The sequence below is a fragment of the Schistocerca serialis genome, chromosome 5 (assembly GCF_023864345.2).
Source record: "Schistocerca serialis cubense isolate TAMUIC-IGC-003099 chromosome 5, iqSchSeri2.2, whole genome shotgun sequence".
Classification (NCBI taxonomy): Eukaryota; Metazoa; Arthropoda; class Insecta; order Orthoptera; family Acrididae; genus Schistocerca; species Schistocerca serialis.
The window spans coordinates 800,831,056-800,857,676 of NC_064642.1; positions in this window are offsets into that span (position 1 = coordinate 800,831,056).

The window sequence follows — 26,621 nt, forward strand, 5'->3', positions numbered from 1 at the left end:
TGAATACAAAAGCCACAATGCCGACTTCTGTCCACGAGGATTAACGCCTCAAAGAGTCAGTGTTATAAAAATTTCCTGGGATGCCAGTGTACGATTACGATGCACCACTACAGGTTTTCTGCAACCCTTGTACCTTCACATTGACGATGATACCCAGAAATTGCATCGGGATTGAATACAAGACGCACAATGCCGACGTGTGTCCAGGGGGAGTAACCCCCAAAGATTCGGTGCATTAAATTACCTGGGATGCCAGTGTTCGATTCTGATGCACCAGTACAGGTTTTCTGCAACCCTTCAACCTTCACATTCATGATGAAACACAGAGATTGCATCGGGATTGAATACAAAAAACACAATTCCGACCTCTGTCCACGAGGAGTAACGCCACAAAAAGTCAGTGCTATGAATATTTCCTGGGATACCAGTGTTTGAATTTCCAAGGGTTGCAGAAACCATGTAGTGGTGCATCGGAATCGAACTGACGATGAATCACGGGAATTGCATGGGGATTGAATACAAAAGTCACAATGCCGACCGCTGTCCACGAGGAGTAACTCCTCAAAGAGTTGGTGCTATGAAAATTTCCTTGGATGCCAGTGTTCGATTCCGATGCACCAGCCCCCAGGGGCTCAGCATTCCTTTGCTGGGTACGGGATTGGCGATCCCGGGGTTCCTGAGCTGGGGACTGGTAAGCGCCGCCAGTCCCCTGTCACCGTAAGCTCTGAGCATACTTCAGCGACCAACATATTTCGCGGCGGTGGAACGATGTGTGTCTCAGGGAATGGGGATCTTGGCTTGACCGCCCGGATCACGAGGATGGAATAAACCTCTATAAAAAAACCTCAATCTCAAGGTATGCTGCGCGCCGCGAAATGCATGGATGTTGAGGTGGAACAGTCGTTAGCGGGCAACCTCTGGGGAGCCTGCCGCACCTCAGTTGTATAAGGCTTACCTAGGTATGCGGGGCGCTGTCTAGGTGGACTCCTAGTTCCCTAGCTGCTCGTGGGACTGAGATGGAACCCTCGAAGTTTTCTTCTTCACCTCCCAGCGGAAAGGGTGGGCCGCTGGTAGGTTCTAACACCCAATCTCACAAGAGGGCTCGTGCAGCCAGTCCTCCTGATTCAGGTAATAGTAACAGAACGCATGGTGCTTCGCAGAATGTCTTTCTTATAATTAGAAGAAAAGATGGGAGTTTTGAAAAAGTTTCGCCAATTTATATACAGAAGGGCTTAGAAGGTATTGCTGGCACATTAAAATCTGTAAAGCGCTTGCGAAATGGCACCTTGTTGGTTGAAACATCTAGCTTCCAGCAAGTCCAGAACCTTCAGAAGGCATAATTTCTTGGGGAGTTTGCGATAGAGACTGAATTTCACTACACCTTGAACAACAGCAAGGGTGTTGTGACTTGCAGAGATCTCGTTGACATTCCCCAAGACGAACTGAAGGCTGAATGGTCCTGGGAAGGAATTGTCGACGTGCAACACGTTATGAAACGGGTGGATGGTACTCTTATAAGGACTAACTCATTTATCCTTGCATTTAACAGCACCAAATTGCCAGAGCATGTGAAGGCAGGTTTCCTACATCTCAGTGTACTGCCTTATTACCCCAACCCCATGCGGTGTTTTAAATGCCAACACTTTGGACACACTACTCTCGGCTGTAGAGGGGAAGCCACTTGCGGGAATTGTGGTAACGCCGCCCATGAGGGCGTTAGTTGCTCCTCTCCTCCCAAGTGTGTCAACTGCTCTGGGGATCACCCTGTGTGGAGTAGGGAATGCAGAGTTTTCCTTGAGGAACGGAAGATCCAGGAACTTAAGACTACAAAACGCATCCCGTATGGCCAGGCGAAGAAAATTTACAAGTCCCTGCAGCCGCCCACGTTCGCTGCTTCCTTTTCTTCCGTTCTCAAACAGCCAGTCTTGAAAACCGATGCCGCTACACAAACGGAGGTTGCTACTGTCAGCACTAGTACCTGCGTTTGTCAATGTACGTGTGCTGCTGCCGTTCCTGTGAAGCCTGCTGCTCCCCGCCGGCCTTCTGACCAGGCTGTGGTAGCTGACATCATGGATCTTCCTGCCCCTTCCCGGGTCCAGTTTTGTGCACTGCCCAGTGCTGCTACACCCCCTACTGCTTCTGAGGTTTTGGCTCCAATGCCACCTCAGGCCAGAAAATCGAAGCCAAAGACAAAGGTGAAGACTCGCCCACTAAAGGAGTCAAGTTCTACAGTCTGCTGATGTTGATGTCATTCTCTCTGACGTCTCTCTCGACTCCTCTTCTGAGGCGATGGAGGTTGATGTCAGACTGGGGCAATCATCTCGCCCCAAAACTGAGCCTCCACCTGTTGTGGGCTCTCTTCCCCGACAAAAAGTGAGAACGAAGGTACTTCCACCCTGATAGATGGCTCCCATTATACAGTGGAACATGAATGGATTCCGGGCACACGTGGAGGAACTGAACCTCCTAGCACGGCAACGCCCCCTGTGCTTGTGTTTACAGGAAACGCATTTCAAACCATCTGATGCTCCTGTACTAAATGGCTATACGTTATATCACCGGGATGACCTGACTGGAGACGGGGCCAAAGGCGAAGTCGCCGTGTTTGTCAATAATGAGCACCACTCCTCTGCTCTCCCACTGAATACTGACCTGCAAGCAGTTGCAGTTGAAATTCATTCCCGTCGGAGGCTTACTGTTTGCTCCCTTTATTTACCCCCTCTGGAAGCAGTGAACTTAGAGGCTCTCACAGACCTTATCGACCAACTCCCCCGCCCGTTTCTCCTCCTGGGAGACTTCAATGTCGATCATGTCCTGTGGGGCTCCACTTCTCTTTGCGCTCGGGGTCGAATTTTGGAGAGCCTCCTCACATCTCAAGTGTTGTGCATCCTCCACACAGGTACTCAGACTCACTTCTCTAGTGCTACAGGGTCATTCTCAGCCATTGACCTATCTTTCTGCTCTCCAACCCTCACTGACTCCGTTCACTGGGAGGTCATTGACGACCTACATTCCAGTGATCACTTCCCTATCCGCGTTCATCTCCTGGATGGTGTATTGCGGGAGCAGCGGCCACCATCGTGGATGATTGGCAGGGCTAACTGGCCATTGTTCACTCGGTTGGCTGTCTTTGACCGCCACAATAGCGTACAGGAATGGGTGGATCACATCGTGCTTGTGATCCACCATGCTGCTGACCTGTCCATACCACAGTCTTCTGGCACTCTTAAGCGGCGCCTTGTGCCTTGGTGGACAGAAGAGTGCCGTTCAGCCATCTGGGACAGGCGTGCGGCTCTTCGCCGATTTAAATGCATCAATGGGGCTTTCGTGGCCGCCTCCCGATTTTCATTCGGTCTTTCCTGTCTCAGCGGATTTTTCGGACCCGCGTTGGTAACACACTGTCTGATCGCTTTGAGCTAGAGAACGGTGCCCCCAGGGCAGTGTTTTAAGCGTTACCCTCTTTGCCATAGCCATCAACAGTATAACGTCTACAGTGAGGAAACCAGTACAGTGCTCCTTGTTTGTGGACGACTTTGCTGTTTTCTGTTCCTCCTCTAGTGTTGCATCCGTGAGCCGTCAATTGCAACTAACAGTGCGGCGGTTAGAGGAGTGGGCTGCAAAGACGGGTTTTAGGTTTTCTGCCGATAAGTGTGTTTGTGTTCATTTTAATCGTTCTCGTCGTATTTTTACGTTGCCTGCCTTGCATATGGGGGATACTGTCCTACATTTTAGAGACACAGTGCGGTTACTGGGCCTAATTTTTGACTCCAGGTTGTCATGGTTGCCACACCTACGTGACTTGAATGCCAGAACCCTGAAGGCACTGAACATCCTCAAGTGCCTCTGCCACAGGTCTTGGGGAGCGGACAGGGCGCGTCTCCTTCAGTTTTATCGAGCTTTCGTGCGCTCACGGCTGGACTATGGGTGCACAGTATATGGGTGAGCGAGGCCGTCTTATTTGCGGATCCTTGACGCTGTTCACCATGCTGGGATTCGACTGGCCACGGGTGCTTATCGGACCAGTCCCGTACCCAGCGTCTGTGCTGAGGCTGGCGAACCGCCACTTACCATCGGGCGGCAGCTCCTGCTGGTGCGCCAAGCTTGTTAGTTTCTTGCAGCTACCAGCTCGCCTGCTCACCATCTTGTGGCCCATCCACCTTTGGACCGCCTTTTTTCCCGCCGCCCCCGGGCTACGTTGCCGTTTGTGATCCGAGTGCAACGTGTGCTTGAGTCCCTTGGTGTGGAGTCTGTACAACCCCAAATCCTGGGTTTTAACCGCCTGCCACCCTGGTTACTGAAGAGGCCCCGTGTGATTTTAGATTTATTGCAGTACAAGAGAGATTGCACTCCTGCCACCGTTTTTAATGCAGCATTTTCTGCCATTTTATCTGAGCACCACGACTATGTAGCTGTTTTTATGGATGGGTCGAAACAAGGGGATTCCATGGGTTGCTCAGTTGTTTCTCCGGATCGTGTCCTCAAGGTCCGACTGCCTCCGACTTTTACTGTCTTTGATGCAGAATTGTCTGCGATCTTGCGGGCACTGGAGCAGATGAGACTTTCTTCCTCTCCTAAATTTCTTGTCTGTTCCGATTCACTCAGTGCCCTTCACTCATTGCAACGTTTGTATCCAGCGGACCAAATAGTCCAGACCATCCAGGATGCCCTCATCCGACTACAGCGACTGGGGAAGGTTGTAGCTTTCTGCTGGGTTCCGGGGCATGTCGGCATTGCTGGGAATGAAAGGGCGGATCTCGCAGCCAAGGAGGCGTGTCCCGAACTACAAGTATCTCAGTGTGCTATCCCCTTGCACGCACTCACCTCGCTGTTGAGCTCACGAGTCATGCGTCGGTGGGAGGATGAGTGGCTGGAAGTGACTGACAATAAGCTCCGTATAGTCAAGCCCACAACGCGTGTGTGGTGTACTTCCTTCCAGCCCCATCGACGGGACGAGGTTCTCCTCACGCGGCTCCGGATAGGTCACAGCCCTATGACGCATGGCTTCCTGCTCCGGCGAGAGGACCCTCCAATGTGTGGTGCTTGCGGCGTCCAGGTCACTGTGCGCCACGTTTTATTGGATTGCGTTGTATTTTCTGACCAGCGGGCCGCGGCTGACTTGCTGGCGGAACTGCCATCTCTTTTAGGCAACACTCGGACCAATGTGGTTTAAGTTTTAAAGTTCTGTGCCATGTCACATGTTAAAATCCTCTCCCTAAAATCTTTGTAAAAACATGTTTACTGTGTGAAAAGCTCGCCCATATTTTATGTAAATGGCCAGCCAATGACAATTTCCTGTGGCATTCTTGTTGCTAAGTTTTCCCTTTCCTTCGGTTTTACTTTCTTATGTAGTCTTTTCCTTCATTTCCTGATTTCTTTGAGTATGTTTTTCAGTTTTATTAGGTCTGTCCACATTCGTTCCTTTTAATGGGTGTCAGGGCGCTGATGACCTCAATGTTGAGCGCCCATAAGCACACACACACACACACACTCCGATGAACCACTACAGGTTTTCTGCAACCCTTGGAAATTCACATTGACGATGAAACACAGAAATTGCATTTGGATTGAATACGAAAGGCCCAAAGCCGACCTCTGTACACAAGGAGAAACGCCTCAAAGTGTCGATGCATTGAAAATTTCCTTGGATGCTAGTGTACGATTCCGATGCACTGCAAACCTTGTACCTTCACATTGACGATGAAACCCCGAAGTTGCATCGGGATTGAATACAAAAGGCACAATGCTGACACGTGTCCAGGGGAAGTAACGCCCAAGGATTCGGTGCTATAAAATTACCTGGGATGCCAGTGTTAGATTCTGATGCACCAGTACAGGTTTTCTGCAACCCTTCGACCTTCACATTCACGATGAAACACAGAAATTACATCGGTATTGAATAAAAAAGAGAGAGTGCCGACTTCTGTCCAGGAGCAGTAACACCTCAAATAGTCGGTGTTATGAAAATTTCCTGGGATGCTACTGTTCGATTCCGATGCACCGCAACTGGTTTTCTGCAAACACTTGGAAATTCACATTGACGATGAAACACAGAAATTGCATCGGGATTGAATACAAAAGGGAAAATGCCGACCTCTGTCCACGAGGAGTAACGCCTCAAAGAGTCGGTGCTACGAAAATTTTCTTGGATGCCAGTGTACGATTCCGATGCACCACAACTGGTTTTCTGCAACCCTAGGAAATTCACATTGACAATAAAAAACAGAAATTGCATCGGGAATGAATACCAAAGGCGCAATGCCGAAATCTGTCCACGAGGAGTATCGCCTCAAATAGTCGATGCTATGAAAATTTCCTCGGATGCCAGTGTACGATTCCGATGCAACAAAACTGAAAATCTGCAAACCTTGGACCCTCAGAATGACGATGAAACCCAGAAGTTGCATCGGGATTGAATACAAAAGGCACAATGCCGACGTCTGTCCAGGTGGATTAACGCCTCAAGGAGTTGGTGCTATAAAATTATCTGGGATGCCAGTGTTCGATTCTGATACACCAGTACAGGTTTACTGCAACCCTTGGACCTTCTCATTCACGATGAAACACAGAAATTACATTGGTATGAATACAAAAGGCAGATAGCCGACTTCTGTTCAGGAGGAGTAACGCCTCAAAGTATCGATGCTATGAAGATTTCCTGGGATGCCAGTGTTCGATTCCGATGCACCACTACAGGTTTTCTGCAACCATTGGAAATACACATAGACAATGAAACACAGAAATAGCATTGGGATTGAATGCAAAAACACAATGCCGACCTCTGTCCACGAGGAGCAACGCTCCAAAAAGTCGGTGCTATGAAAATTTTCTTGGATGCCAGTGTACGATTCCGATGCACCACCACTGTTTATCTGCAACCCTTGGACCTTCATATTGACGATGAAACACAGGAATTGCATCGGGATTGAACACAAAGGGCACAATGCCGACCTCTGTCCACGAGGAGTAACTCCTCAAAGAGTCGGTGCTATGAAAATTTCCTGGGATACCAGTGTTCGATTCCGATGCACCACTACAGGTTTTTCGCAACCCTTGGAAATTCACATTGACGATGAAACATAGAAATTGCATCGGGATTGAATACAAAAATCACAATGCCGACGTCTATCAAGGGGGAATAACCCCCCAAGGCGTCGGTGCTATAAAATACCTGGATGCTAGTGTTCGATTCTGGTGCACCAGTACAGGTTTTCTGCAACCCTTCAACCATCACATTCACGATGAAACACAGAAATTACATCGGAATTGAATACAAAAGGCAGAATGCCGACTTCTGTCCAGTAGGAGTAACGCCTCAAAGAGTCTGTGCTATGAAAATTTCCTGGCATGCCAGTGTTCGATTACGATGGACCACTACAGGTTTTCTGCAACCCTTGGAAATTCTCTTTAACGATGAAACACAGAAATTGTATCGGGATTGAATACAAAAGGCACAATGCCGGCCTACATCTACATCTACATTTTTACACTCCTGGAAATGGAAAAAAGAACACATTGACACCGGTGTGTCAGACCCACCATACTTGGTCTGGACACTGCGAGAGGGCTGTACAAGCAATGATGACACGCACGGCACAGCGGACACACCAGGAACCGCGGTGTTGGCCGTCGAATGGCGCTAGCTGCGCAGCATTTGTGCACCGCCGCAGTCAGTGTCAGCCAGTTTGCCGTGGCATACGGAGCTCCATCGCAGTCTTTAACACTGGTAGCATGCCGCGACAGCGTGGACGTGAACCGTATGTGCAGTTGACGGACTTTGAGCGAGGGCATATAGTGGGCATGCGGGAGGCCGGGTGGACGTACCGCCGAATTGCTCAACACGTGGGGCGTGAGGTCTCCACAGTACATCGATGTTGTCGCCAGTGGTCGGCGGAAGGTGCACGTGCCTGTCGACCTGGGACCGGACCGCAGCGATGCACGGATGCACGCCAAGACCGTAGGATCCTACGCAGTGCCGTAGGGGACCGCACCGCCACTTCCCAGCAACTTAGGGACACTGTTGCTCCTGGGGTATCGGCGAGGACCATTCGCAACCGTCTCCATGAAGCTGGGCTACGGTCCCGCACACCGTTAGGCCGTCTTCCGCTCACGCCCCAACATCGTGCAGCCCGCCTCCAGTGGTGTCGCGACAGGCGTGAATGGAGGGACGAATGGAGACGTGTCGTCTTCAGCGATGAGAGTCGCTTCTGCCTTGGTGCCAATGATGGTCGTATGCGTGTTTGGCGCCGTGCAGGTGAGCGCCACAATCAGGACTGCATACGACCGAGGCACACAGGGCCAACACCCGGCATCATGGTGTGGGGACCGATCTCCTACACTGGCCGTACACCACTGGTGTACGGCCGTTGGGGACACTGAATAGTGGACACTGAATAGTGCACACTGAATAGTGCACGGTACATCCAAACCGTCATCGAACCCATCGTTCTACCATTCCTAGACCGGCAAGGGAACTTGCTGTTTCAACAGGACAATGCACGTCCGCATGTATCCCGTGCCACCCAACGTGCTCTAGAAGGTGTACGTCAACTACCCTGGCCAGCAAGATCTCCGGATCTGTCCCCCATTGACCATGTTTCGGACTGGATGAAGCATCGTCTCACGCGGTCTGCACGTCCAGCACGAACGCTGGTCCAACTGAGGTGCCAGGTGGAAATGGCATGGCAAGCCGTTCCACAGGACTACATCCAGCATCTCTACGATCGTCTCCATGGGAGAATTGCAGCCTGCATTGCCGCGAAAGGTGGATATACACTGAACTAGTGCCGACATTGTGCATGCTCTGTTGCCTGTGTCTATGTGCCTGTGGTTCTGTCAGTGTGATCATGTGATGTATCTGACCCCAGGAATGTGTCAATAAAGTTTCCCATTCCTGGGACAATGAATTCACGGTGTTCTTATTTCAATTTCCAGGAGTGTACTCCACAAGTCACCCAACGGTGTGTGGCGGAGGGCACTTCACGTGCCACTGTCATTACCTTCCTTTCCTGTTCCAGTCTCGCCGGCCGAAGTGGCCGTGCGGTTAAAGGCGCTGCAGTCTGGAACCGCAAGACCGCTACGGTCGCAGGTTCGAATCCTGCCTCGGGCATGGATGTTTGTGATGTCCTTAGGTTAGTTAGGTTTAACTAGTTCTAAGTTCTAGGGGACTAATAACCTCAGCAGTTGAGTCCCATAGTGCTCAGAGCCATTTGAACCATTTGAACCTGTTCCAGTCGCGAATGGTTCGCGGGAAGAATGGCTGTCTGAAAGCCTCCGTGCGCGCTCTAATCTCTCTAATCTTACATTCGTGATCTCCTCGGGAGGTATAAGTAGGTGGAAGCAATATATTCGATACCTCATCCAGAAACGCACCCTCTCGAAAACTGGCGAGCAAGCTACACCACGATGCAGAGCGCCTCTCTTGCAGAGTCTGCCACTTGAGTTTATTAAACATCTCCGTAACGCTATCACGGTTACCAAATAACCCTGGGCCGAAACGCGCCACTCTTCTTTGGATCTTCTCTACCTCCTCCGTCAACCCGATCTGGTACGGATCCCACACTGATCAGCGATACTCAAGTATAGTTCGAACGAGTGTTTTGTAAGCCTTCTCCTTTGTTGATGGACTACATTTTCTAAGCACTCTCCCAATGAATCTCAACCTGGTACCCGCCTTACCAACAATTAATTTTATATGATAATTCCACTTCAAATCGTTCCGCACGCATACTCCCAGATATTTTACAGAAGTAACTCCTACCAGTGTTTGTTCTGCTATCATATAATCATACAATAAAGGATCCTTCTTTCTATGTATTCGCAATACATTACGTTTGTCTATGTTTAGGGACAGTTGCCACTCCCTGCACCAAGTGCCTATCCGCTGCAGATCTTCCTGCATTTCGCTACAGTTTTCTAATGCTGCAACTTCTCTGTATACTACAGCATCATCCGCGGAAAGCCGCATGGGACTTCCGACACTACTTACTAGGTCATTTATATATATTGTGAAAAGCAATGGTCCCATAACACTCTCCTGTGGCACGCCAGAGGTTACTTTAACGTCTGTAGACGTCTCTCCATTGATAACAACATGCTGTGTTCTGTTTGCTAAAAACTCTTCAATCCAGCCACACAGCTGGTTTGATATTCCGTAGGCTCTTACTTTGTTTATCAGGCGACAGTGCGGAACTGTATCGAACGCCTTCCGGAAGTCAAGAAAAATAGCATCTACCTGGGAGCCTGTATCTACTATTTTCTGGGTCTCATGAACAAATAAAGTGAGTTGGGTCTCACACGAACACTGTTTCTGGAATCCATGTTGATTTCTACATAGTAGATTCTGGGTTTCCAAAAACGACATGATACTCGAGCAAAAAACATGTTCTAAAATTCTACAACAGATCAGCGTCAGAGATATAAGTCTATAGTTTTCCGCATCTGCTCGACGACCCTTCTTGAAGACTGGGACTACCTGTGCTCTTTTCCAATCATTTGGAACCCTCCGTTCCTCTAGAGACTTGCGGTACACGGCTGTTAGAAGCGGGGCAAGTTCTTTCGCGTACTCTGTGTAGAATCGAATTGGTATCCCGTCAGGTCCAGTGGACTTTCCTCTGTTGAGTGATACCAGTTGCTTGTCTATTCCTTGGACACTTATTTCGATGTCAGCCATTTTTTCGTTTGTGCGAGGATTTGGAGAAGGAACTGCAGTGCGGTCTTCCTCTGTGAAACAGCTTTGGAAAAAGGTGTTTAGTATTTCAGCTTTACGCGTGTCATCCTCTGTTTCAATGCCATCATCATCCCGGAGTGTCTGGATATGCTGTTTCGAGCCAGTTACTTATTTAACGTAAGACTAGAACTTCCTAGGATTTTCTGTCAAGTCGGTACATAGAATTTTACTTTCGAATTCACTGAACGCCTCCCGCATAGCCCTCCTCACGCTAACTTTGACATCGTGTAGCTTCTGTTTGTCTAAGAGGTTTTGGCTGCGTTTAAACTTGGAGTGAAGCTCTCTTTGCTTTCGCAGTAGTTTCCTAACTTTGTTGTTGTACCACGGTGGGTTTTTCCCGTCCCTCACAGCTTTACTCGGCACGTACCTGTCTAAAACGCATTTTACGATTGCCTTGAACTTTTTCCATAAACACTCAACATTGGCAGTGTCGGAACAGAAATTTTCGTTTAGTTCTGTTAGGTAGTCTGAAATCTGCCTTCTATTACTCTTGCTAAACAGATAAACCTTCCTTCCTTTTTTTTATATTCCTATTAACTTCCATATTCAGGGATGCTGCAACGGCCTTATGATCACTGATTCCCTGTTCTGCACATGCAGAGTCGAAAAGTTCGGGCCTGTTTGTTATCAATAGGTCCAAGATGTTATCTCCACGAGTCGGTTCTCTGTTTAATTGCTCGAGGTAATTTTCGGTTAGTGCACTCAGTATAATGTCACTCGATGCTCTGTCCCTACCACCCGTCCTAAACATCTGAGTGTCCCAGTCTATATTTGGTAAATTGAAATCTCCACCTAAGACTATAACATGGTGAGAAAATTTATGTGAAATGTATTCCAAATTTTCTCTCAGTTGTTCTGCCACTAATGCTGCTGAGTCGGGAGGTCGGTAAAAGGAGCCAATTATTAACCTAGCTCGGTTGTTGAGTGTAACCTCCACCCATAATAATCCACAGGAACTATCCACGTCTACTTCACTACAGGATAAACTACTACTAACAGCGACGAACACTCCACCACGGGTTGCATGCAATCTATCCTTTCTAAACACCGTCTTTACCTTTGTAAAAATTTTGGCAGAATTTATCTCTGGTTTCAGCCAGCTTTTTGTACCTATAACGATTTCAGCTTCGGTGCACTTGAAGTTCCGGTACTTTACCAATGCAGCTTCGACAGTTGACAATTACAATACCGATTGCTGCTTGGTCTCCGCATGTCCTGACTTTGCCCCGCACCCGTCGAGGCTGTTGCGCTTTATGTACTTGCCCAAGGCCATCTAACCTAAAAAACCGCCCAGCTCACGCCACACTACCCCTGCTACCCGTGTAGCCGCTTGTTGTGTGTAGTGGACTCCTGACCTATCCAGCGGAACCCGAAACCCCACCACCCTATGGCGCAAGTCGAGGAATCTGCAGCCCACATGGTCGCAGAACCGTCTCAGCCTGTGATTCAGACACTCCACTCGGCTCTGTACCAAAGGTCCGCAGTCAGTCCTGTCGACGATGCTGCAGATGGTGAGCTCTGCTTTCATCCCGCTAGCGAGACTGTCAGTCTTCACCAAATCAGATAGCCGCCGGAAGCCAGAGAGGATTTCCTCCGATCAATAGCGACACACATCATTGGTGCCGACATGAGCGACCACCTGCAGATGGGTGCACCCTGTACCCTTCATGGCATCCGGAAGGACCCTTTCCATATCTGGAATGACTCCCCCCGGTATGCACACGGAGTGCACATTGGTTTTCTTCCCCCCTCTTGCTGCCATTTCCCTAAGGGGCCCCATTACGCGCCTGACGTGGGAGCTCCCACCTACCAGTAAGCCCACCCTCTGCGACCGCCAGGATCTTATAGACTGAGGGGCAACCTCTGGAACAGGACAAGCAGCCATGTCAGGCCAAAGATCAGTATCAGCCTGAGACAGAGCCTGAAACCGGTTCGTCATACAAACTGGAGAGGCCTTCCGTTCAGCCCTCTGGAATGTCTTTCGCCCTCTGCCACACCTTGCGACGACCTCCCACTCTACCACAGGTAAGGGATCAGCTTCAATGCGGGCAGTATACCAGGCAACCACAGTCGTAGTCCGATCGGGGGATGCGTGGGACGAGCTGGCCGTCCCGACAAACCCCCATCCGGACCCCCACAGTGATGCCCATTGGCAACAGCCTCAAGCTGTGTGACTGAAGCCAACACTGCCTGAAGCTGGGAGCAAAAGGATGCCAACTCAGCCTGCATCCGAACACAGCAGTTGCAGTCCCTATCCATGATAAAAACTTGTACAAAAAAACGTCTGAACTAATCTACAGAGAGCGCAAACAAATCGACAAAATTTAAACGGTTATTAAAATACAAGATTGCCCAGTAAATGCAGTAATGCTGCTACTTGCGCACTGCTGACACACTGCTCGGCGGCGGAAGGAGACTACGCGATTTTACACTATTCAGGTACAAAAACGCGATGCTACAACTCTCAAATACTATAATACGTCCGAAATTTATGAATTAAACAATGCAAGTACCAAAAACACGCAAAGAAATTGAGAATTAAACTATGTAACAAATGAGTGAGCTGAAGTATACGACTTGCTGCTGCAGCTGCTTATAAACGGCGGCAGGGAGCACACTGACTGTGACCAACCGACAACGGCCGTTCAAAACAAAAACAGAAGACAAACGACTACGCGACTTTACACCATTCAGGTACTAAAACGCGATGCTACAACTCCCAAATACTATAATACGCCCGAAATTTATGAATTAAACAATGCAAGTACCAAAAACATGCAAAGAAATTAAGAATTAAACTATGTAACAAATGAGTGGGCTCGGAGTATACGACTTGCTGTGGCAGCTGCTTATCCAACGGCGGCAGGGAGCCTCTGTCACGAGAAGAAACTCCTCAAAAAGTCGGCGCAATGATAATTTCCTTGGATGCCAGTGTACGATTCCGATGCAACAAAATTGACGATGAAACCCAGAAGTTGCATTGGGGTTGAATACAAAAGGCACAATGCCGACGTCTGTCCAGGAGGAGTAACGCCTCAAAGAGTCGGTGCTATGAAAATTTCCTGGGATGCCGGTGTTCGAGTTCGATGCACCACTACAGGATTTCTGCAACACTTGGGACTTCACATTGCCGATGAAACACTTATATTGCATCGGGATTGAATACAAAAGGCACATTGCCGACGTCTGCCTAGGGGGAGTAACCCCCCAAGTAGTCGTTGCTATAAAAACACCTGAGATGCCAGTGTTAGATTCTGATGCACCAGTACAGGTTTTCTTCAACCCTTCGACCTTCACATTCACGATGAACACAGAAATTAAATCGGTATTGACTACAAAAGGCAGAATGCCTACTGCTGTCCAGTAGGAGTAACGCCTCAAAGATTCAGTGCTTTGGTGCTATGAAAATTTCCTGAAATGCCAGTGTTCGATTCCGAAGCACCACTTCAGGTTTTCTGCAACCATTGGAAATTCACATTGAAACACAGAAATTGCATCGGGATTGATTACAAAAGGCAGAATACCGACCTCGGTCCACGAGGAGTAACGCCTCAAAGAGTCGGTGTTACGAAAATTACCTCGGATGACACTGTTCGATTCCGATGCACTACTACAGGATTTCTGCAACCCTTGGAAATTCACATTGACGATGAAACACACAAATAGCATCGAGATTGAATACATATGGCGCAATGCCGACCTCTGTCCACGAGTAGAAACGAATAAAAATTTCCTTGGATGCCAGAGTACGATTCCTATGCACCATCACTTAAAAATATGCAACCCTTGGACCTTCACATTGACGATGAACCACATAAATTGCATCAGGATTGAATGCAAAAGGCACAATGCCGACCTCTGTCCAGGAGGAGTAACGCCTCAAAGAGTCGGTGCTATAAAAATTTCCTGGGATGCCAGTGTTCGATTCCGATGCACCATTACAGGTTTTCTGCAACCCTTGGAATTTCACATTGATGATGAAACACAGGAATTGCATCGGGATTGAATGCAAAAGGCATAATGCCGACCTCGGTCCACAAGGAGTAACGCCTCAAAGGGTCGGTGTTATGTAAATTTCCAGGGATGACACTGTTAGATTTCGATGCACCACTAAAGGTTTTGTCCAACCCTTGGAAATTCACATTGACGATGAAACACTGAAATTCCATCAGGATTGAATACAAAAGGAACAATGCCTACCTCTGTCCATGAGGAGAAACGCCTCAAAAATTCTGTGCTATGAAAATTTCCTTGGATGCTATTGTACGATTCCTATGCACCACCACTTAAAAATGTGCAACCCTTGGACCTTCACATTGACGATGAATCACAGAAATTGCATCGGGATTGATAGCAAAAGGCACAATGCCGACCTCTGTCCACGTGGGGTAACGCCTCAAAGAGTCTGTGCTATGGAAATTCCCTGGGATGCCAGTGTTCGATTCCGATGCACCACTACAGGTTTTCTGCAACCCTTGGAAATTCACATTGACGATGAAACACAGAAATTGCATCGGGATTGAATACAAAAGGCACAATGCCGACCTCTGTCCACAAGGAGAAACGCCTCAAAATGTCGGTGCAATTAAATTTCCTTGGATGCCAGTGTTCGATTCCGATGGACCACTACAGGATTTCTGCAACCCTAGGAAATTCACATTGACGATGAAACACAGAAATTGCATCGAAATGGATTACAAAATGCAGAATGCCGTCCTTGGTCCACAAGGAGAAACGCTTCAAAGTGTCGGTGTTACGAAAATTTCCTGGGATGACACTGTTCGATTCCGATGCACCACTACAGGATTTCTGCAACCCGTGGCCCTTCACATTGACAATGAAACAACGAAATAGCATCGGGATGGAATACAAGAAGCACAATGCCAACTTCTGTCCAGGTGGAGTAACGCCACAAAGAGTCAGTGCTATGAGAAATTTTTGGGATGCCAGTGTTCGATTCCGATGCACCACTACAGGTTTTCTGCAACCCTTGGACCTTCACATTGACGGTGAAACACATACATTGCATCGGGATTGAATACAAAAGGCACAAAGTCCGTCTTCTGTCCAGGGTTACTAACGCCTCGAAGATCGGTGCTATAAAAATTCCTGGGATGCCAGTGTTCGATTCCCATGCTCCAATACAGGTTTTTCTGCAACCCTTGGACCTTCGCGTTCACGATGAAACAGAGAAATTGCATTGAGATTGAATACAAAAGGCCCAATGGCGAATTCGATACAGGGGAGTAACGCTTCAGAGAGTCGGTGCTTTGAATCTTTCCAGGGAGGCCAGTGTTTGATTCCGATGCACCAATACATGTTTACTGCAACCCTTGGACCTTTACAGTGACGATGAAACACTGGTATTGCATCGTGATTGAATACAAAAGGCACAAAGAAGACTTCGGTCTAAGGGGAGTAACGCTTCGAACAGTCTGTTTTGGAACGTTTATTGGGAGACAAGTATTAGAATCCCATGCAACACTGCAGGTTTACTGTAACCCTTAATCGTTCACATTGGCGAAGAAACACAGAAATTGCATCGGGATTGAATACCAAAGGCTCGATGCCGACTTCTGTCCAGGGCGCGTCACGCTTCAAACACTCTAAGTTCTGATTCTTTCCTTGGAGACCAGTATTAGATAATAATGCATCACTGCGAGTTTACTTTAACCCTTGTAGCTTGACACAAAAGGCACAATGCCAACTTCTGTCCAGGGAGAGTAACTCCTCAAACAGGCTGTGCTTTGGGGGTTTCCTGTGAGACCAGTATTAGATTCCGATTCACCATTGCAGGTTTTCTGTAAACCTTAGACCTACCCATCGATGATGGAACACAATAATTGCGTCTGGTTTGAATGCAAGAGGCACAAGGCCGACTTCTGTCCTGGGGGGCGACACGGCTCAAACAGATTGTGATTTTAGCCTTTCCTGGGAGTCCAGTAGTACATTCCGATACTCCGCCGCAGGTTTTCTGTAACCCTTGGACCATCACATTGGCGATAAAACACTGTCACACAGAAATTGCATCGGTATTGATCGCAAAAGGCACAATGCCGACTTCTGTCCAGGGGGAGTAACGCTTCAAACGGAATGTGCTTGGATCATTTCTTGGGAGTCCAGTAGTAGATTCCGATGGACCATTACAAGCTCACTGTAACCCTTGGACCTTCACACTGACGATGGAATACAGAAATTACATCGGGATTGAATACAAAAGGCTCAATACCAATTTCTGTCCAAGGGGGTGTAACGCTTCAATCAGTCTGTGCTTTGAAACTTTCCTGGGAGACCAGTATTATATTCTGATGCACCACTGCAAGTTTACAGTAAGCCTTGTACCTTCACACAAAAGGCACAATGTGGACATCTGTCTAGGGGGAGCAACGCTTCAAACGGTCTGTGCTTTGAACCTTTAACAGGGTCTAGTAGTAGATACCAATGCACCACCGCAGGTTATTTCTATGTTATGTTATTTCTAAAAGGTGGATATGTTCCGCCACTTGACTTTATATTCACAGTGCAGCTTATGTATGATTTACATGCATATCCCGTATCAGAGCTGTCGATGAGTTTGCAGTTCAAAAGTTTCTAGCTATATAAAAAAAAATAGCATTCCGCAGAAAATATCCAGTGAGACAAAAAACTGTTTTCGCTAATTTACTTTTAGAACCAGTGTTTCAAACCCCTTACTTAGGCGTCGATACTGAAAATTTTATTTTCAAATTAATGCACATTCGAACTGTCTTTGGAACCAATAATAGACAAATGACCCCTAAAGTGCAAAAAGAAACCACTACGAAATTTTATAAAGTGATGGTGATTACTTCCTTAGACCTGCCAGGTTAGTCAAGGGCGTTAATGCGCTGCTTCCTGGACTCGGGTAGTCGCGCCGGCCCTGGATCGAATCCCCCCGGCAGATTACCGACGAGGGCGTCAGCCTGGATGTGGTTTCTAGGCGGTTTTCCACATCCCACTAGGTGGATGCTGGGCTCCCTCCGCCCCCCCCCCCCCCCCCCGCCACCCTTACGTTTCGCATACACTACTCGCAGACATTTGAAAACGTTCGCACTATTTCATGGCTTACACTAGACACATACAGCTGGGGTACACCAATTCCATCCCAGGGAGTACGGGGTACAGCAGGAAGTGCATCTGGCCATACTCTGACCCTAACATCGCCAGATCCATGGTAACAAGACCGACTCCACGCTAATGTGTGACAAAGACCCAAAGGAAATTAATGATGATGATTACTTTGTTACACTAGTACGGGGTACAGCAGGAAGTGCATCTGCCCATCCTCTCACCCTAACATCGCCAGATCCATGGTAAGAAGACCGACTCCACGCTAAAGTGTGACAAAAACCCAAAGGAAATTAATGATGATGATTACTTTGTTACACTATGTAAATGAAACTTTGGAGACCATGAAAAGAAAGAAAAGAGACGTGATAGGAAATGAAGGAACAAAATTAAATATTTTCAACATGAAAATCAAATGTATCTTGAAAAATAGACACAAAACCTGATGAGAATGCCAGGTTCTCCCGAAAATCGTGAACTACAATTCGAATGGGAAAAGAGTTGTTGGAGGACTTCAGAAAAGATTGAAATGATTCTGTTTGTTAGGTATGGAAGGGGCAATAGCCTAATTCTTGAAAGGAAAATGATGATGTGATGTGTATCCATTGGCGTAAAGCATTTTTGGTTAATCGTTATTGGGTAGAGGGGATGAAAAATCGCATTCCTGACTATGGTTACAAAGTTAATGTTAAGTTTGTGGTCATGGATACCCAACCCATTACGTTCAGACTTTATAGTATGGCCCATTTTTGGATGTACGATCTTATTGACTTTATCTATAAAACTGAAATTTAGGAATAAATGAAACACTAAAAGTATTTCTTACTCATATTTGCTGCGGACATTGTAATATTACTGATGTTAGGCAAATGATATTACAACCAGTGTCTGCTGATATCAACATGAATAAAGATTACAAGTCAACCACATATGCAACGGTAGTTTGACGTGTGAGATGCATAAGAGAAGGTAAATGTGCACTTACCCTGCGTATGTCCTTTTTATTGCAAGAGTTCCCGTGAAAAATGGTAGGAAGTGAACACGGTGAATAATTAATCGGATGTGGATAAAGAACAATACTGCTTCTTCGTAACTTTCTGTGTTTCATAAACGAAGTTGATTTATACTTTCTTTCACTCGGAGCAATTTTAACCACAATTTCGTAAATGGAGATATAGTCGGAAAAAAACCGAAGAGACTGGTGATAGTACACAGTAGCAATTGAAAATCAGACTGGCTACGACGTACGACAACGAATTACCAACAGGAACGTACAATGGTTGAGCTGCACACGCTATACGTTCACGTCAGTTCAGCAAATTGTTAATGAAACGCAAAATAGATACAAAATGGAAGCTACAGTGATTAAATTCTAGCACTTCGAAATGTGTATGAACGATAAGGGAATTTTGATAGTCATATATAACGTCTTTTACATTTCGTCTATTTACGAACAGCGTAGCAAACAAAACCACGCAAATCGCTCCGCATTTCAATCAAAGAAATAAAGACTACACTGCACTTCAGTATCTTTGTCTCTCATAATAAGTAATATCGTCGAATGAAATTCCAAAGTCGCTGAGTCCATGAAAGTGGGGCGGTGCACACTGCATGCGAATGCTGAAACTTCTAATCAGTGCACTTTCCACTGCTACGTATCTTACCTGAAGCCGTGTGCAACACATCACTTACCTTTCCGTACTCGCGCCACGGCACGCAGTACGGCTTTCTCTTCGCCTCGGGCACAGCGACAGGAACACTTCCCGACGCTCTCCGTCATCTTCAAGCGACTGAAGGGATGCGATTCCGCGGATATGACTTCAGCGATCGTCAACTGTCATTCGTTGTTGCGTGTGCCGTGGGTTCGATGTTATCGCTTTGGAGGATGAAAGTCAAGCCGTCACATAGACTCCGTGACCAAGAATAGCGCGTGTAATCATTTCAGAGTGTTAAACCGGTAAGGAGATTCTCGCAAGTGACATGCGAAACCCGCATACAGCCGCGCAGGAAGTATTTGAGGCTTCTTTTACACTGTTTGTCTCAGTTGTTTATGTCAATAACTAACCACACCCGTTAGCAAAAGGTGAGCTTCGAGCTCAATTGACATCCAACTATAATATTTGTGTCGAAAACTGAATTTAACTTTGCCGTAAATAGGATCGATCTAAAATTGTTACCACTCTCCGAGAGATTATTGGTTGGCTTTTTACCGACGAGTTAAAAAGCATGTAATATTTTGGATCTTTACATTAAATGAATATAGTTTCTGGATAATCGAAGCTGTTCATTCGAAAACCTTTTTTTTGTGTGTGTGTGTGTGTGTGTGTGTGTGTGTGTGTGTGTGTGTGGTGACCACGTGTTTCATCTCAGTTATTTGATGTTTTCCCTTTGAGAATGCTATATGTCTACATCAACACCTACAAAGAGGCGTCACGGCTTAGGAATAGTCTGAGGTAAAGCCATGAAACTTAGTAGGTAGTAAATAAATTTTATATGCAATCCAATTTCTGAGTAAAAAGTAACAATAATTCAATTTTTTCTTTCGTACGGGAAACGTATCGTACTCTAAAATCTGTGCTAATCATTCTACAAACGACGACCTAGAAGTGAAGATAGTTTTAATGACAGCTATTCTCGTTACAATTTCCAATTGGGAAACATTAAGCTGAATGGTTTTAACGCACAACAGAGTCGGTTAAAGGTGGTTGCGTTGTTAGAGTAAAGACAGTGTTTTGCCTGGCAACAACACTGTCTTGCCACTGTATAGTAAAAATCCTATGTGCAAAATCTTCATAACAAATTGTGCTGTCGTCCTGCAGCAGAAGAAGTGGAAATACGAATGAAACGGTAATCTTTTGTGATTGGAGTTTAGTGTCGCACCACACGCGTAAAAGTTTTTAGAGTACTGCGTGTGCCGAGTATTGGAAAATTGTCTTGTTTAAGCAGTTATTTTCCCACAAGTTTCGTACCAGATTAGAATACAGAAAAGTGTTGGTAATTGTACAGCGCCGCTCCTTGTTGACACGACTCATTAAAATTACAGGTGGACTATAGGTGTGATAACATTGTCGTCCCGGATTCCCGGGTTCGATTCTGGCGGGGTCAGGGATTTTCTCTGCCTCGTGATGACTGGGTGTTGTGTGATGTCGTTAGGTTAGTTAGGTTTAAGTAGTTCTAAGTTCTAGGGGACTGATGACCATAGATGTTAAGTCCCACAGTGCTCATAGTCATTTGAACCATTTTTTAAACATTGTCGGCCAGTCTCTTTCTCTTACTAAATGCGCAAACTGTGCATTGTCCAAATGATTAGCAGTTTTCATACACTACCAAGATATGTCTTATATTCTACCAATTCTCGTATTTCACATATTTATTGCTAAATCAATCGTGATTATGCAATACTGGGAAAGGAAAATTAACTGGAGTGACTCAGATTGTTTTACATTGCGATGCCAGTTCCTTAGTAAACGCTGAAGCAGTGCAGGATAACTTTTTATATGAATTCTCTAGGAACGTCATCATTTACATTCAAGTTATCGCTACGTGTTTTCTGTTGTTATCTTCGCCAGTTGCCCAATTAACTGAAAGAGCAATTGCCGGCCGCAGTGGCCGAGTGGTTCTAGGCGCTTCAGTTTGGAACCACGCGACCGCTACGGTCGCAGGTCCGAATCCTGCCTCGGGCATGGATGTGTGTGATGTCCTTAGGTTAGTTAGGTTTAAGTAGTTCTAAGTTCTATGGGACTTATGATCTCAGATGTTAAGTCCCATAGTGCTCAGAGCCATTTTTTGTAAGAGCAATTCTATGAAAGACATAACAATAAAATAAAAAATAAGAATGACCATGAGGCACAGCGTTTCATTACGCGCCCATGTTATGTAAGAAACTCGCAGCGGGGAGCAGCTTTCAACAGCGAGTCATGGTTTTCGACATGTCTGAGGTCGAAACGCATCAGCTTCTTATGGACTATGAAATTATCCGGTAGTTAAAACATAATTTCGAAACAATACTGTGGCCATTATGCTTATTACGTCATTAATTATTGCTAATTTGTTTGATAATTAGAAACCACTCAGCCTGCAAATCCGGGCAATCACAGAGGGTGGGATTATCGGTAGTTCGGAGCTCCAACTTTATGCCCGTTATGTGGCCCCTTAGGGACTTAGCTGACAAGAAGGGAAGGAAAACCAATGTTCAATCCGTGTGCATACCGGGTGGAGTCATTCCAGATGTGGAAAGGGTCCTCCCGGATACCATGAAGAGCAAAGGATGCAGCCAACTGCAGGTGGTTGTCGGTAGCAAAGATTTGTGTCACTATGGATCAGAAGAGATTCTCGCTGATTTCGTGCTGCTAACAGAAATGGTAAACGCTGCCAGTCTTGCTTGCAAGAGCAAGGCGGAGCTGACCATTAGCAGCATAATCGGCAGGACCGATTGCGGACCTGTGGTACAGAGCCGGGTGGAGGGTCTGAATCAGAAGCTCAGACGGTGCTGCGACCGTGGAGGCTGCAGATCCCTCGACTTGTGCCAAAGTGTGGTTGCGTTTCGGGTTCCGCTGACTGGGTCAGGTGTCCACTATACGGAGGAGGCTGTTACACAGGTAGCAGGGACTGTGTGGCGTGGACTGGGCGGTTTTCTTGGTTAGAGGATCTCGGGAAATCACAAGAAGGGCTTCAGTCACAAAGGGGCAGGGCGAACACAGGAAAAACGTAGATAGAGGAACCATTGGTATAACAGTTGTAAATTGTGTTGGGAAAGTACCAGAGCTCCAAGCGCTAATAGAAAGCACTGATGCTGAAACAGTTATAGGCACAGAAAGCTAGCTAAAGCCGGATATATGCTCAGTCGATATTTTTGCGACGAACCTAACGGTGTTTTGAAAGGATAGGCTAAACACTGTTGGCGGTGGCGTGTTTGTTGCTGTTAGAAGTAGTTTAACTTGTCGCGAAACAGATGTAAATACTTCCTGTGAGTTAGTATGGGCAGAGGTCATTTTTGGCTACCGAAACAAAATAATAATAGGATCCTTTTACTGACCTCCCAATTTAGATGGCGCAGTTGCTGAAAGGTTGAAAGAAAACTTGAGTTTGATTTCAAACTCGTACCAGGGTCGTACGGTAACAGTTGGTGGTACCCTCGATATGTTGGCGAAAATACATGTTTAAATCCGGAGGTACGCATAAAATATTATCCGAAATTGTGCTAAACGCATTCTCTGAAAATTATTTCGAGCAGTTAGTTCATAGGCCCACGTGAATCGAAAACGGTTGTGAAAACATACTTGACATCTTAACAACAAATAATCCTGTGTTGATAACGAGCGTCAAAACGGATACAGGGATTAGTGAACACAGGGTTCCCGTAGCGAGATTGAATATTGTAACCCACAAATAGTTCAAAATTAAACCAATAATATACCTATTCAAAAAGGCAGATAAAAATTCACTTGACGCCTTCCTGAGAGACAATCTCCACTCATTCCAAATTAATAATATAAGTGTAAACCAGATGTGGCTTGAATTCAAAGAAACCGTATCGGCGGCAATTGAGCGATTTAGACCAAATAAATTAACAAATGACGAAGCTGATCCTCCTTGGTAGACAAACGGGTTAGAACACTGTTGCAGAAACAACGAAACAAACATGCCAAATTTAAACAGACTCAAAATCCCCGAGATTATTATAAGCATCTCGCATTGAAGTCCGCGCGAAATTTCAAGCTTCTGTGAAAATTCGCCAGTTTCCACAACGAAACGTTGTCCCGAAACCTGACAGAAAATCCAAAGAGAATCTGGTCGTATGTGAAGCATGTTAGCGGCAAGAAACAATCAGTGCCTTCTCTGCGCGATTGCAATGGATATACTACTGAAGACAGTGCTGCCAAAGCAGAGTTACTGAACACAGTCTTCCGAAATGCCTTCACAAAAGAAGACGAAGTAAATACTCCACAATTCGAATCGAGAACGGCTGGCAACATGAGTAACGTAGAAGTAAATATCCTCAGAGTAGTGAAGCAACTTAGATCACTTAATAAAAGCAAGTCTCTGGTCCAGACTGTATACCAATTAGGTTCCTTTCGGAGTTTTCTGATGCATTATATCCATACATAACAATCATATACAACCGTTCGCTCGACAAAGATCCGTACCCACAGACTGGAAAGTTGCACAGGTCACACCAATATTCAAGACGTAGGAGTAATCCACTAAATTACAGGGACATATCGTTAACGTCGATATGCAGCAGGATTTTGGAACACATATTGTGTTCGAACATTATGAGTTACCTCGAAGGAAACTATCTATTGACACACAATCAACATGGGTTTAGGAAACATCGTTCCTGTGAAATACCACTAGTTCTTTATTCACATGAACTGTTGAGTGCTATTGACAAGGGATTTCAGATCAATTCCGTAATTCTGCGCTTCCGGAAGGCTTTTGACACGTTACTACACAAGCGGCTTATGGAATATCGTCTCAATTATGTGACTGGATTGGCGATTTTCTGTCAGAGAGGTCACAGTTCTTAGTAATTGACGGAGAGTCATCGAGTAAAAAAAAAGTGATTTCTGGCGTTCCCCGTGGTAGTGTTATAGGTCCTTTGCTTTTCCATATCTATATAAACGATTTGGAAGACAATCTGAGCTGTAATATTAGGTTGTTTGCAGATGATGCTGCAGTTTATCGACTACTAATGTCATCAGAAGATCAAAACAAATTGCAAACCGATTTAGAAAATATATCTGTATGGTGCGAAAATTGGCAACTGGAACTGGAAGGAACACATAGAAAATGTTGTGGGAAAGGCTAACCGAAGACTGCGTTTTATTGGCAGGACACTTGGATAATGTAACAGATGTACTAAGGAGACTGCCTACACTACGCTTGTCCGTTCTCTTTTAGAATACAGCTGCGCGGTATGGGACACGTACTAGGTGGGACTGACGGAGTACATCGAAAAAGTTCAAAGAAGTGCAGCACGTTTTGTATTATCGTGAAACGTGGGAGAGTGTGTCACAGAAATGATACAGGATTAGGAATTTCGTGAGAAGAGTCCGTCGCAGCTAAACACGCCTTACTTTATGTGATGTCCAGCCCAATCACCAACTTTCTCCTTCGAATGCGAAAATATTTTACTTACTTACATAGGGAGAAACGATCATCACGATAAAATAAGGGAAATCAGAACTCGTACGGTAAGATATTGGTGTTCATTCCTTCCGCGCGCTATACGAGATTGGAATAATAGAGAATTGTGATGGTGGTTTGATGAAACCTCTGCCAAGCACATAAATGTGATTTGCAGAGTATCCATGTGGATGCAGTCGCAGAATGATGGTGTGAATGGGAAGTAAGATATTACATGATTATTATTATGCCTATTGACTAAGTACACATAAGCGTGAGAACTGTGATTGTACAGAAAAAGTAAATTACAGTCTCAAAGATATTTTGTAATGTACAACAATGGAAGTTATGGTATTGGGAAAACAAGAAATACATTTCGAAAATTCTGTTATTTAACCCTCCGTTAGAAAGGTGAATCCTATAACACCAACAGAAAGGAGGGGTGAGGCATACATTTCATTGTTCGAAGTGTGTGAGCGCTCGGATGTAGGGAGTTTATGTAGTTTAAAACGGAAATGAAGGAAAGAAAACCATTTTACCATGTACTTTTGTCCGTCTGTTATCACAGTAATAGCTTCGAAGTATACCAATATACTTGAGATCCATATAAACCTGTTCAGAGTTGCATTAATTAAACGCTAGTGATGATACAGCTTTGCGGTCTAATACACATTTAAAATTTCATAGATATAAGAGTGAACGTGAGACACGAAAAATAATACAAGCTGACCTACTCTCTCTTTCTTACCACGCATTAATTCCGACTTGCGGGGTCTGCTGTTTTGCTGCATCTCCTTCATTTCTCCCTGTCGTTGACATCTTCTGGTGTTAAGCCAACAACGTGCTTGTCACCCCTGACATTGTCAGTCCATCTCTTTGCCGGTCTTCCTCGTATTCTTGTTCCTCCAGGGTTGATGTGGAGCGCTGTTTTTGCGACTGAGTTGTCTTGCTTCCTCATGACACAAGCTAACCTACTGCACCAGGAAAAAATATCACTCTTGTTTTTGGTAGAAAGTACTGTGACTAAAGAAGTTCAGAATAAATTTTGGCTTTGACACCGATTCACCGTTACGGTATTAAACCAAGAAAAGGAAATATGTAAAGCATTCATTCCTTGTACACTTCAGTGCATTCTCGCAAAAAGCAAAAATAGCATACAAAGAACACGCATTGTACAAGCACAGTTTATGAAAATACAACTCTCGTACCAGCAGTTTGGCCCCAGTATGTATATGTCATATACAAGATATGTAAGAAAAAACTTCACTCTCATTACTTTTGTATCATAGTTTTAATTTTTTCAACAAGAATATTGTCCACTCCTAAGTAGTTCCGTTCAGGAGGTGCACTCCGGTGGAGTCACTCCAGTCTTGGTATAAGACCTGAAGGGCTTCAATTGTTAGGTCATTTAACATGGTTGTCACAGTCCTTTGAATGTTGTTCAGAGTTCTAAAATTACGCCCATTTAAATTATTCTTCAGTTTTGGGAAAAGAAAAAGTGGCAGAGACTCAAATCAGGTTAATAGTAGGGGTTATGGAACAACAGAAATGCCGTTTGATGTCAAAAAATCTGTGATGGATGAGACCACTTGAAGTGGACTGTTGTCATAATCCAGCAGCATCCACCTGCCTGTAATGTCCAGACTCACTCGATTCACCCTTTTCGTGGCTTTTAAAGGAC